Raw genomic sequence first — 11,788 nt, 5'->3', positions numbered from 1 at the left:
GCTCAAGCCTCTTTGCCTGAAAGCAGCCTCTACATGGGGTAGCTGCAATTTCTAAAGACCCTTCTTTGAACATCTGCAGTGATGATTGTAAACTATCATGACTCCAGTTATGGACACAGGCAGACTGTGGCCTTTTCCTTCTCTCATGCATCTGTGCTTTTTTGTTTGGTTTGGTTTCAAATTACAGGGTCAGCTTGAGGTTTCTCGGGTTTCTTAGCCATCCCCTCCGTTGTAGCACCACCAGGTCGTGAGAAGAATCTCTCAGTGCAAGAAGCAGCTTGCTTCGAGGAACAAACCATCTCCTACACCCATGCTTTTATGTTCAACTGACCGACCTCCTATGACACTGCTCAAGATATTGCCCTTGTCCAAGATCAGGACTCAGATTTGGACCCTAGGAGACTGACAGGCATTTTTTTTGTACGCAGACCAGCTTTGGTGGTCATAGGGAGCTGCTTATTTGCACCAAAAAATTGTACTCTCTCACCTTGCTTATGTAATCTATGGCATGATGCACACAGAGAAAGAACATTTTAACTCTAACTAGGCTTGATTAGTATTTTCAAAATTGCTTAACATTATTATCAAAGTGGTTTTACTTTCTGGTAAAGAAAATAGTTTGTACCTACATTTGAAGGCTTTCTGTATATATTTAAATAAATTTTTATACACATGAAGTGTGGTCCAGATAATGTTTTTTTTTTTTAAAGATTTTATTTATTTATTTGAGAGGAAGAGAGAGAGTGCAAGCAGGGGGAGGGGCAGAGGGAGAAGCAGACTCCCCGCTGAGCAGGGAGCCCTACATGGGGCTCCATCCCAGGACCCTGGGATCATGACCTGAGCTGAAGGCAGATGCTTAACTGACTGAGCCACCCAGGGGCCCCAGTATGTTTTTTTTTTTAATTGCACTAAAGTCTCCTTATTAGAACAGTTTTCTATCATCTATCATCTATCTATCTATCTATCTATCATCTATCTATGGTATAATTGCCTTGGTGTGGCAGCTTCTTCCAGTAGAGGGCAAGTCCAGAGAGACTCAGCTGTGGGCCATCAGCAGCCAGCGCTCCTGGCAGCTAGGGTAGTGAAGTATGGGTGGGGATTCTAGGTGGGGCACCAGGGTAAGCACTGTGACATATGTAGTTGGAGACCTTTTGGACCCCTCTGGATGTTGACCAGTTAAGTCTAGTGGACATCTCGTCTGATCTCGGAAGCTAAGCAGGGTTGGGCCTGGTTAGTACTTGGATGGGAGACTCTGAAACAACTGTGGGGAACCAGTGTGGTCAAGACCCATGCTGTCCAGAGACTGGAAGGAAGATTAAGAGCAGAAATGGATTCTCAAAGATGAGACTATTTTCTTTTCAAATGCATGCCCTGATTTATCAAGTCATAGTTTGTCGGCTGGACTAAGGAGGTGTCAGTCTTGTGGATGAAAGGTGGAGTGGAAGCTGCAGTTTACGAATCCTTAACCAAAATGGGGGTCTCGAAGAAGGATGGAGGCTTGACATTAACTGATCTCTTGTAAAAATTCACGTGTAAAGGACAGCCAGGCAGTGATGTTATCATCTGATTAAGGGATGATTAAGTTTTAGAAAGGTCTGAGGGAATGAAGGGGAAAGTGAAGGAGAAAGAAGTGTGAAGGGGCCCCCAGGGAGGGGGTTGGTAAAAGCAAAGTGTATATAGAAGATTTCTGAGTTTTTGGATATTAAAAAAAAAATGGAATTAAAAATTCCAACACTCGTTGGATTTTTAACTTGTGTTTTCTTGACTTTAAATTGTACAGTATAGGGGTGGCTGGCTGGCTCGGTCGGTGGAGCATGCAACTCGATCTCAGGGTCATGATTTCAAGCCCCACGTTGGGTATAGAGCTTACTAAAAAATAAATAAATAAAATTAAATTAAAAAAAATTTTAGGGGCGCCTGGGTGGCTCAGTCGTTAAGCGTCTGCCTTCGGCTCAGGTCATGGTCCCAGGGTCCTGGGATCGAGCCCCTCATTGGGCGTCCTGCTCAGTGGGGAGCTTGCTTCTCCCTCTCCCACTCCCCCTGCTTGTGTTCCCTCTCTCGCCTTGTCTCTGTCAAAAAAATAAAATCTTAAAAAAAATTTTTTTTAAAGTATAGTATAATAACGGCATAGGAAGAAACCATTTATATTTAGCAATGATACTTATGGAAGGTTGCATAATTTGCAGCCCTAAAAACACATCACAAACGTTCTCACGTGGAGAATATTAAAGGGTAGTGCATTCTTGGGGAGCATGGCTGGCTCAGTCGGGAGGCTGTGTGACTCTTGATCTCGGGGTTGTGAGTTCGAGCCCCATGTTTGGGGTAGAGTTTACTAAAAAAGGGGGGATAGTGCTTTCTAGAAAAAGAAGATCTCCAGAAAAAAGGAGCTAAGGCATCTTGTGCAACCTCAAGTCTAAAGTAAAGTGTCATTTAATGGCAAAAGAGAGGAGAATTTTAAGTGTAAAACATTACATGCTGATGTGGAGAACAAAGGCAAAAGAAATACAGAAAAAAAATTAAACTTCCTTACAACTTACAGCCCATCGACAAGTACTTAAAACAGGCAGAGGGACCCTAGACATTAGCCCGACATCCAGGATCCTGTGAGTCTTCTTTAATGTATGAAAATCCCTTTGGAAACTTCCTCTCTCTCTACCCTCCAAGATACAGGTTAGCAATCATCCTCCCCAAGATACAGGTTAGCAATCATCCTCCAAGCACATGTCTCATTGATATACATCTGAAGGGTCTCATGACTAAGATTTTACTAGACAGTAGTAAATGACCTTATCCTAACAACAGCTAACCCCTCAAGATCCTGGAAACCTTGCTTCCAAATTCCTTAGAGACTTACACTATCCCTAACCCCCTGCCAACTTGAAAGTCTATAATGGGCCACTCCTCATGACCCCACTGCAGCTCTTTTTGCCCAGGTGTCCTATCCCCGCTTTAATAAAACCACACTTTTTGGGGCGCCTGGGTGGCTCAGTAGGTGAAGTGTCCGACTCTTGATTTTGGCTCAGGTCATGACCTCAGGGTTGTGAGATTGAGCCCTGCATCGGGCTCCACGATCAGTGGGGAGTCTGCTTGAGATTCTCTTCTCCCTCTGCCCCTCCCCCTGCTCATGTGCATTTGCTCTCTCTCTCAAATAAATAAATAAAATCTTAAAAACAACAACAACAAAAACACCCCACAAAACCGAACACCCTTTTTGCACCAAAGACATCTCAGGAATCCCTTCTTGACTGTTCACTCCTGGTGCCCAACAGTTCACTTCACGTGCTTCATATTTTATTAGTTAAAAACTCTCCTTTGTCTGTCTGTACGTTTTCAACTGGCTTCTCCCTCCCCCTCTTTGTAATTATTGAGAGTCCAGAACTTGTCCTCAAAACTCTAATTCCTACTCACTGTTGGTGAAATAAATTTCAACAAAGTAAGAAGAAAATGTTCCCTCCTCCCATGCAGTCTGCTAGGAAAGCAGATAACATCCAGCTTGATAAAACCATTCTTATGAAGACTAATGCTAACAAAGAAGTTCTGTAAACCACCCAGGCTTCAAAGTTTGTTGTTCTGTCCTGTGAAATTAACCTTAACCTCCATGAGGTCTGTAATTCCAATTAGTTGTCATGTTTATTATATTTGTCCTATATTATTTTTTCTTACAGATAAAAAGCCACAGGGGATCACTGGATCTTCCAACTCCTCTCATGAAATGAAACAAACAAGGAAAATGACCCCATTTGTTTCTCATCCGCACCAAAAATTTGATATATTTAAATTAATAATGGCTATTAAGAAAATATTGATTCAACAATATCATTTGATAAATGTCTCTTCTGCCGGCTTCCACCTCACCTTGTCTCTCTGAAGAAAATGTACTTAAAGACCTCAGATAAATTTGGGTTCTCATCTCTGTTCTCAGCTGATGACCTTGGGAAAGTTAACACCCCTGTTTGAACTTCATTTTCCTTATCTCTATCTGTAATCACTGCCCATGTTGTTGTTTAGAATAGTCTGACACAAACCAGTTGCTTGATAAATATTAATTGGCCTTTTCACCTTCCTTTTTCCCTTACTTCCTTTTCCCCTCAATTTTTATTCCCACCTCTCTGCCTTCTTTGTGCCTCCCAGGTCCAGCATAAGCCTGAATGCATAAGAACTCCGTAACCTTCCCCTAACAGGAAGGCAAGGCAGTTGATTATTTAAAAGTTTTCTTTTCTTTTTTTTTTTTTTAAGATTGTATTTATTTATTTGACAGAGAGACACAGTGAGACAGGGAACACAAACAGGGAGACAGGGAGAGGGAGAAGCAGGCTTCCTGCTGAGCAGGGAGCCCAAAGCGGGGCCTGATCCCAGCACCATGGGATCATGACCTGAGCCGAAGGCAGACGCTTAACGGCTGAGCCACCCAGGCGCCCCAAAAGTTTTCTTTTCTTAAAAAATATATATATTTTGAGAGAGAGCACGAGAGTAGGGGTTGCGGGGGGAGAGACAGAGGGAGATGACAGAGAGAGTCTTAAGCAGGCTCCACACCCAGCATGGAGCCCGACGCAGGGCTTGCTCTCACAACCCTGAGATCATGACCTGAGCCCAAGTCAAGAGTCGGATGCTTAACCGACTGAGCCACCCAGGCGCACCCCCCCAAATATTTCCATTGTTATTTGTGTCTCGCACAAAGAGGCAGGTGGTTTGAATTTGCCCATTTGCCTTACTATGAGGGAGAGCCCACTTTTGCTCTGGGTCCTAGCCAGTACCCTACTCTCTCACTCGGTGTCTAGCTGGGACATATGTTAAATGTTGTCAGTCTGCTAGGTCAACTACAGCTAAGTTCCCTCCTTCTACATGTCACTGACCAAAACTACTCTGCTTCAGAAGCAAATAACGTCAGAGCTCAGCTCTGCTGCAAAAACATTTTCCATCCTTCATGAATTAGTCACCCACTTCTGGAACTGCAGCCATGGAGCTTCATATCCTGATCTCTGGTCCATGGAACGCAAATAATATAGGACTCTCAGTAGTGGTCCTGGTCTTATTTTAGGATACTGGCCTTAGGATAGCCAGCAACTGAAACCTGGTGTTAAAAGACAAAATTCAACCAAGTAAATTTGAGGATCTAATTGGTTTTAGTAAGTGATTTATGAATTGAGCTGCATCCCATCTAGGAAAGAGAAGGAAGCTCTGAGGAGTTGTACAAAATGGAAGGTTTTTATAGGAAAGGGGGTAGGGCAAGGAAGTTATTGGCAAAAGAAAAGAAAGGATTGTTTTAGGCCGTATCACTTTCCATGGAGTGGGTGGGGAATGAGAGGTCTTATCATGCGGATTACCTCATCTTCCTTTGTGGAGGGCGGTGGGGATAGAGAGGGCTCCTGTGACTGATCACCTCACGGGTGCTGACCAGAAAATTCCTGACTGACTAGTTAAGACTATATTTCTGGGGGAGGTTGAAACTGCAGTTAGGTTAGGTATTAAGCCCTGGTTTGGTGACATGGTTTAGCATAAGAGATTTCATTTTGGGGCCTGTGGTTTTCTCTTTGATGCTGGTTTCAGGCGTCTTGGTGAATTTGTCCCCATGTTCACTTCATGTTAGTATCTCTTTCAGGCTCTTTTCTGCCAAGATAGATTTAAGAGACCGGGGCTGCTGTGCTGGAATGGTAGGAGGCTCAGGCAGGTGTCTAGAGTCAAGGCGGACACGGATGCCTATTGCCACGGATGCCTATTGCTGTTGTCTCAGCTTTAACTCCAAAGGTCTACATCTGCTTTATAACGCTGAGGCCAGCACCCTGCACACGCTGTCATCCTTTGCAGGTGCTTCATTGGCTCTGCCAATAGAGGGTGCTAGAAGGACACTGCAAGGCTGGGGGAGGAAAGCCTGGCTCAAACTATTTGCTTCCTAGAGGCCTCCTGTCTATTTCCGGTCACCAGCAGCACTGCCCTAGCCTTGCTCTTCGCGCGGCATGGGCGGGTTGTTTTGTTACCATCAGCTGAGCCCAGTCTGGGATATCCCAGTATTTACAGAGCCAGCATCATTGTGCCTGAGGCGGGGCACCAGCTCTGGCTGAGAAGAGCTCTTTCCTCAGAGGTCTGGATTTCAGCTCTATAGGCCCCTTCAAGTTCCTAAGTTTGGATACTTCCAGTCTCTTTTCTTGTTACCCCAGCCCTGGGAGTGGTGGCTGATTCCTGTAGTTGCTATCTCTGTGATAGTTTTGTGTTCTCATTTTTTCAATTCTTAAGTGCTTAGTTAGCAACTCTTTATATTAAATTAGTTAATATTAACATGAATATTATGTTTAAGTATTATATTCCCTCTGTAAAAACAAGTGATAGGGTTGAGTGATATAGAATGCACTTAGATGAAGGGCTAGGATAAAGAGACTGAGTCTAGGCTGGGGACAGGCAGGGATCTCTGAGGTATTACAGATACGTGGGGACAGATGGACTGGGGAGTACAGTGGGGGGAGGAGCTTATAGTTAGGGAGATATTAGGAAGATGGTTCAGGAGGATTCTTAGGTGGGGAGTTGTAGTAGGGAAGTTGATATGGTTTGGGGTGGTCTGGAGAGAGGATGGAATTTAAGGCCAGATGAACCTGCATGTGGGGATTAGGAGGGTAATGGGCCATATTGGGGCTAGTGGTGGTAGTTAGGTTATGGTTAGCTTAAGGTTAAACCTGAGTTGATCCAGGGTAGAGTGGGTCGGAAGTTGGAGTAGATATTGTGGTAGCCCTAGATTGCCAAACCATTTGTTTTCACTCTGAGGCCAAAGCTTTTCCCATTAGTACATGTTCATAAGTTGAGGGCTATATACATGAACGGAGACATAATGTCTTTATTGTTAAAAAACTCTAATTGAAATTTAAGCTTTTCCTTGATTTATGAATGTGGACAACAAATCTCGGGGCACCTCGATGGTTCAGTCAGTTAAGGGCCTGCCTTCAGCTTAGGTCATGATCCCAGGGTCCTGAGGTTAAGCCCTGAGTTGGGCTCCCTGCTCAGTGGGGAGCCTGCTTCTCCCTCTCCCTCTGCCATTCCCCCTGCTTGTGCTCTCTAGCTCTTTCTGGCAAATAAATAAATAAAATCTTAAAAAACAAAACAAAACCCAAAATTCATTAGTATTAGCTATTCCTCTGACTTTATCACCAAAATAATTAAAATAATTTTGTTATATTAAAGATGTATATATCTTGAGATATCATTTATGCTCACCACTATTTTGAAATTGCACTAGTTATCAGACCTGCTGTTTGAGCTTATTTAAGACATTAATAAATATTTATAGTTTTATTTCAGTATTTTAAAAAGTATGAGATCATAAAGGACACAGGATCCTGCTGGAAGAAATTTCTACTTGCTAAACTTAGGATAATCTGGGCATCAAAAATAATGCCAAATATAATGGATTGAAATACACTGAATCAATGAAAAGACATAATTGCATAATGATATTCAGAGATGGGATAACCAGAAAAACTCATATGTCCCCCTCTGAGGCAGCCACAAAGCAAACTTCTTCTTACTTTGAACACCAGTAACTAATTTGAATGAATTAAATATTAATCCTGCCTCTCCAGTAGGAGCTGTATTTCTAGTAACCAAATAGCTCTAGTTGATGAAGGGAAGTTCTATTTTACTGAGTTGTATCCTACAAATCCTAAAGAACTTATTGACTCATGCAAGGACTGTAATTTGTGTTAAATCCATTAAATGTATGATTGACATGGGACTAGACATTTGTATAGGCAAAATAGCACATATTGATTACTTTCAATATAAAAGGGGGAAATCAGCACTGTTCAATAAAGAGATCAGACACTCATCACTTTAATTCAGTTGTGAATCTGAATATTAAGTGACATGCAGATACTAAGTGACTCCTGATGTGTTGCAATATCAAGAACAGAGCTTCACCTCTGATGCATTTTTGCCAAAAATATTAACTTAAATCAATAAAAACCATTAGAACCAACCTCGTTTTTACATGATACATTGGTGAACAAGCTAAAGAATACCAGACAAAACAGAAGATGGGTCACTGTAAGAACAAGTGGCCCAATGTCTTCAAGTCAGTGTGTGACAAAATGGGGACTGTGCTAGATTGAAAGAGGTTGGAAAGATATAAAAATCACTTAGGGTGGTTTGCGCATGCCAGCTCTACAGAACATTTTGCTCTATGATGAACAGAAATGCATAATAAATTTAAAAAATACTTCAAGAAAAGCAATCCATCAAGAGTAGCACTGGAAGAAATATAAACCTGAATAGATCAACCAAGCATGAAGACCTTGGTATGGTGCTGAGAGGACTCTCCTCCCACTAAGTCTCATACTCATAAAACTTTAACACTGAGTTCTAGTTTGTGGTGCTTAAAATAGTCTTTGTTCATGCTCTTTTGCCCTAGCATAATTTTAATAACACTGTCCTTTATTCTCAAATGTGTCCTGTTTGCATTAATTATGGTTGAGATAGATGGTCATCTCAGACCTTGCTAACTTTGAGGGAACGGTTAATTCCTGTCTTACACAAGTTGTTCCAGAAAATAGAGGAAATGTAAGAGCTACCCAGATGATTTTAGGAGATATTATCTTGATTTCAAAAACAGATAACAATTAAGAACAGAAAAACAATGGGCCATATTTCCTTTGGATGTATGTGCTTGAATTCAAAATAGAATTTGTAGATAATCAGACTTGATAATGTGTTAAAAATACACTATGATTAATTAGGATAGATCTAAAAATGTGAGGATGATATAATATCAAAAAATCTAACAATGTAATTCTCTGTTGGTAGATAAAAGAATAGGATTATAGGATTACCTTAAATGATCCAGAGAAAGTATTTTGTAAATTTCAAAACCAATTATCATAGAATATCTTAGGAAATTAGAAAGAGAAAAGAACTCACTAAACATGCTAAAGACTAAATGCCAAACTCTTGGGGAGAATGTTATATTTATTCAAGGAATTTTGGATACATTCCCTTTAAAACTGGAAGGGAAAAAAAAAGGAAGGATTCCCACTACTATTGAGAATGGAGAAACTGGCCCATGCTATTAGGAAATATAAGAAACAGTGCAAGCACTGAAAAGGTGGAGATATAATTGTCATCACTTGCAGATGATACAACCACTTACCTGGAAAAAAACAACAGAATCAATCAAAGGACAAACTAAGAGGATTCAGAAGAGAGTTCAACAGCTTTGCTGGGTATCAGGTTGACTCCCGAGAATCAAAAGCTTTTCTCCCTGGATGAGCACATGGAAGCACAGTCTTCCCACTTACTCATTCTACTAATATCCAAATCATTTGCTAATTTTTATAAATTGCTGATGTAGTCTTCTATTTCATTTGGCTGTTACTGGATAAATGCTGCTTTGGTGTGAGTTGGTTAAGAATAAGAAAGGTCATCCAACTCCTCTCAAAGGGCCCTTTGTCAAATGGCTCCTGTTAAACAGCAGGACTAAGGCTTGCACTGGGTGTTATACACAACTAATGAATCGTTGAACACTACATCAAAAACTAATGATGTACTATATGCTGGCTAACTGAATTAAAAAAAAAAAAAAAAGAACAAGGCTCGCATTCCACTCTGTATGGCTCCAAAGCCCATGCCCTTTCTACTGACCCACACTTCTTCTTTTGATGTTGGGACTTGTATGGGCTATGCCTAAAATCGAAATTCATTAATCTGGTGTTCAAAGTCCTCCACAACCCATCCTTCTAAACTACTTACCGATTTGTATTTACTAGCACCTGGGCTAGATCTGGTCTTAAATCTTCTGCTAGGGACACAGATACCCAGGGCCCAAACTAGTAAATTGGTCAAATGCAAAGTCAAATACACAGCATCGCCTCTTTATTGTAGTTTCTGCAATTCTCCTTTAATGGGGAAAGTGAGCTTGCTTAAGCAAAAGTGAGGTACAGGAAAGGGAAGGAATAATGCTTCTCTTTGGCCTCACCCAAGGATGGATTATGAATACCTCAGTGCCAGGGGTTCTATACTTCTAAGTCCTGATCAATTTCCAAGGTAATCCTGAACTGTAATTCCTCAGCTGCTGGCCTGCTGGCCAACCCCAGGAGTGACTCAGAAATGCTGACTGTGCTTCTCTTCTTGGGTGTCCCAATCTCACTGCCTTCTCTACCCAGTCTCAACCAGAGGTCTGCTCTCTGCTTTTAGAGTCCTCCTCCTTCTTTAGCTCCTCTCTACTAGCAGGGAGAAAAGAGAGAGAGGTTTGGTGGCTTCCACAGAGCAAAGCCTACATCTATTCTGGTCCTTTTTAATGACAATTTTTAGAAATTATTTTTACTTTTAAGATTAAGCATCCTCACAAACAACCCAGAACCAGTCCTTGCTGATTCTTTGGACACATACATAAAATGGTTAAAAGTGATTCCTTAATTTTTTGGGGTGCCTGGGTAGCTCAGTCAGTTAAGCGTCTGCCTTTGGCTCAGCTCATGATCCCAGGGTCCTAGGATCAAGTCCCACATTGGGCTCCCTGCTCCGAGGGGGAGGCCTGTTTCTCTCTCCCTCTGCCTACCACTCCCTCTCCTTGTGCTCTCTCTCTCTCTGTCAAATAAATAAATAAAATCTTTTTTTAAAAAGTGATTCCACAATTTTCAATGATAAGATAAGAAAAAAGAATATGTTCTCAGCTGTAGCCAAATTCTTCTGTGTTCTTTTTCCAAAAAATCTTATTTTGCTACCAAGGCCCTCATCAAACCATAAGGAAAGACAATTTTTCAAAAAGGAAACAAAACTCCCAAATAGAGATCTAAGTATCAGGCCAAAATCATACCCCAAAACACTGCTGTCATAAAAAGGGTAGAAAGTCAAATCCTCGTAGTTCATTAAAGAACATCTTTAAAAAGAATTCAGAAAGTTGGGATTGTAACTATAGTGATGTGGACAGGCTAACAAAGCAGATAATTAAAGAAAGTTTAGCTTGAGAACATATCAGGCTTTGTCTTATTCTAGAAGAGTGAATAAAACTATGAGCTCCTGGAGATAATATTAAAACGGTCCTTACCAACAGAAGGTAGTGTGAGGTTTATAAAGGGACAGAATATAGAACAAAAGACAGCAAAGACAAGTCATTTTGAATCTAGGCTTTACTGCCCAGGAAAGTTGAATGGGGTTGAAATTCTTCTGAGGCAGTATCATTAAATTCTAGACTTGACTCAAAACCAATGGACTATACACCACTAAGAAATATGAAGTGACCCACAGTCTTTGTTGGTATTAAAATATTTTAAAAATTATCTATAAATTTCTGTTCTGAAAAGCAGTAGATCAAAATGACACTAGGTCATCCAATCAGTTATAGAGTAAAGGGTTCCCTCCAAAGAGAACTAACTTAGCAGAAATTCAGGTTGAAAGGAATGTAACATGGAGTAAATGAGATGAGGTTCTCAGTAGTTTTTTTTTAAATTTTTTATTATTATGTTAATCACCATACATTACATCAATAGTTTTTGATGTAGTGTTCCATGACTCATTGTTTGTGCATAACACCCACTGCTCCATGCAGAACGTGCCCTCTTTATTTTTTTTTTTTTTAAGATTTTATTTATTTATTTGAGACAGAGAGAATGAAAGAGAGAGAGCACATGAGAGGGGGGAGGGTCAGAGGGAGAAGCAGGCTCCCTGCTGAGCAGGGAGCCCGATGCGGGACTCGATCCAGGGACTCCAGGATCATGACCTGAGCCGAAAGCAGTCGCTTAACCAACTGAGCCACCCAGGCGCCCAGAACGTGCCCTCTTTAATACCCATCACCAGGCTAACCCATCCTCCCACC

Source organism: Leptonychotes weddellii, chromosome 10 (genome assembly GCF_054177405.1).
Source record: "Leptonychotes weddellii isolate Sample4059 chromosome 10, ASM5417740v2, whole genome shotgun sequence".
In the NCBI taxonomy this organism is placed as follows: domain Eukaryota; kingdom Metazoa; phylum Chordata; class Mammalia; order Carnivora; family Phocidae; genus Leptonychotes; species Leptonychotes weddellii.
This window is presented reverse-complemented; position numbering follows the sequence as displayed.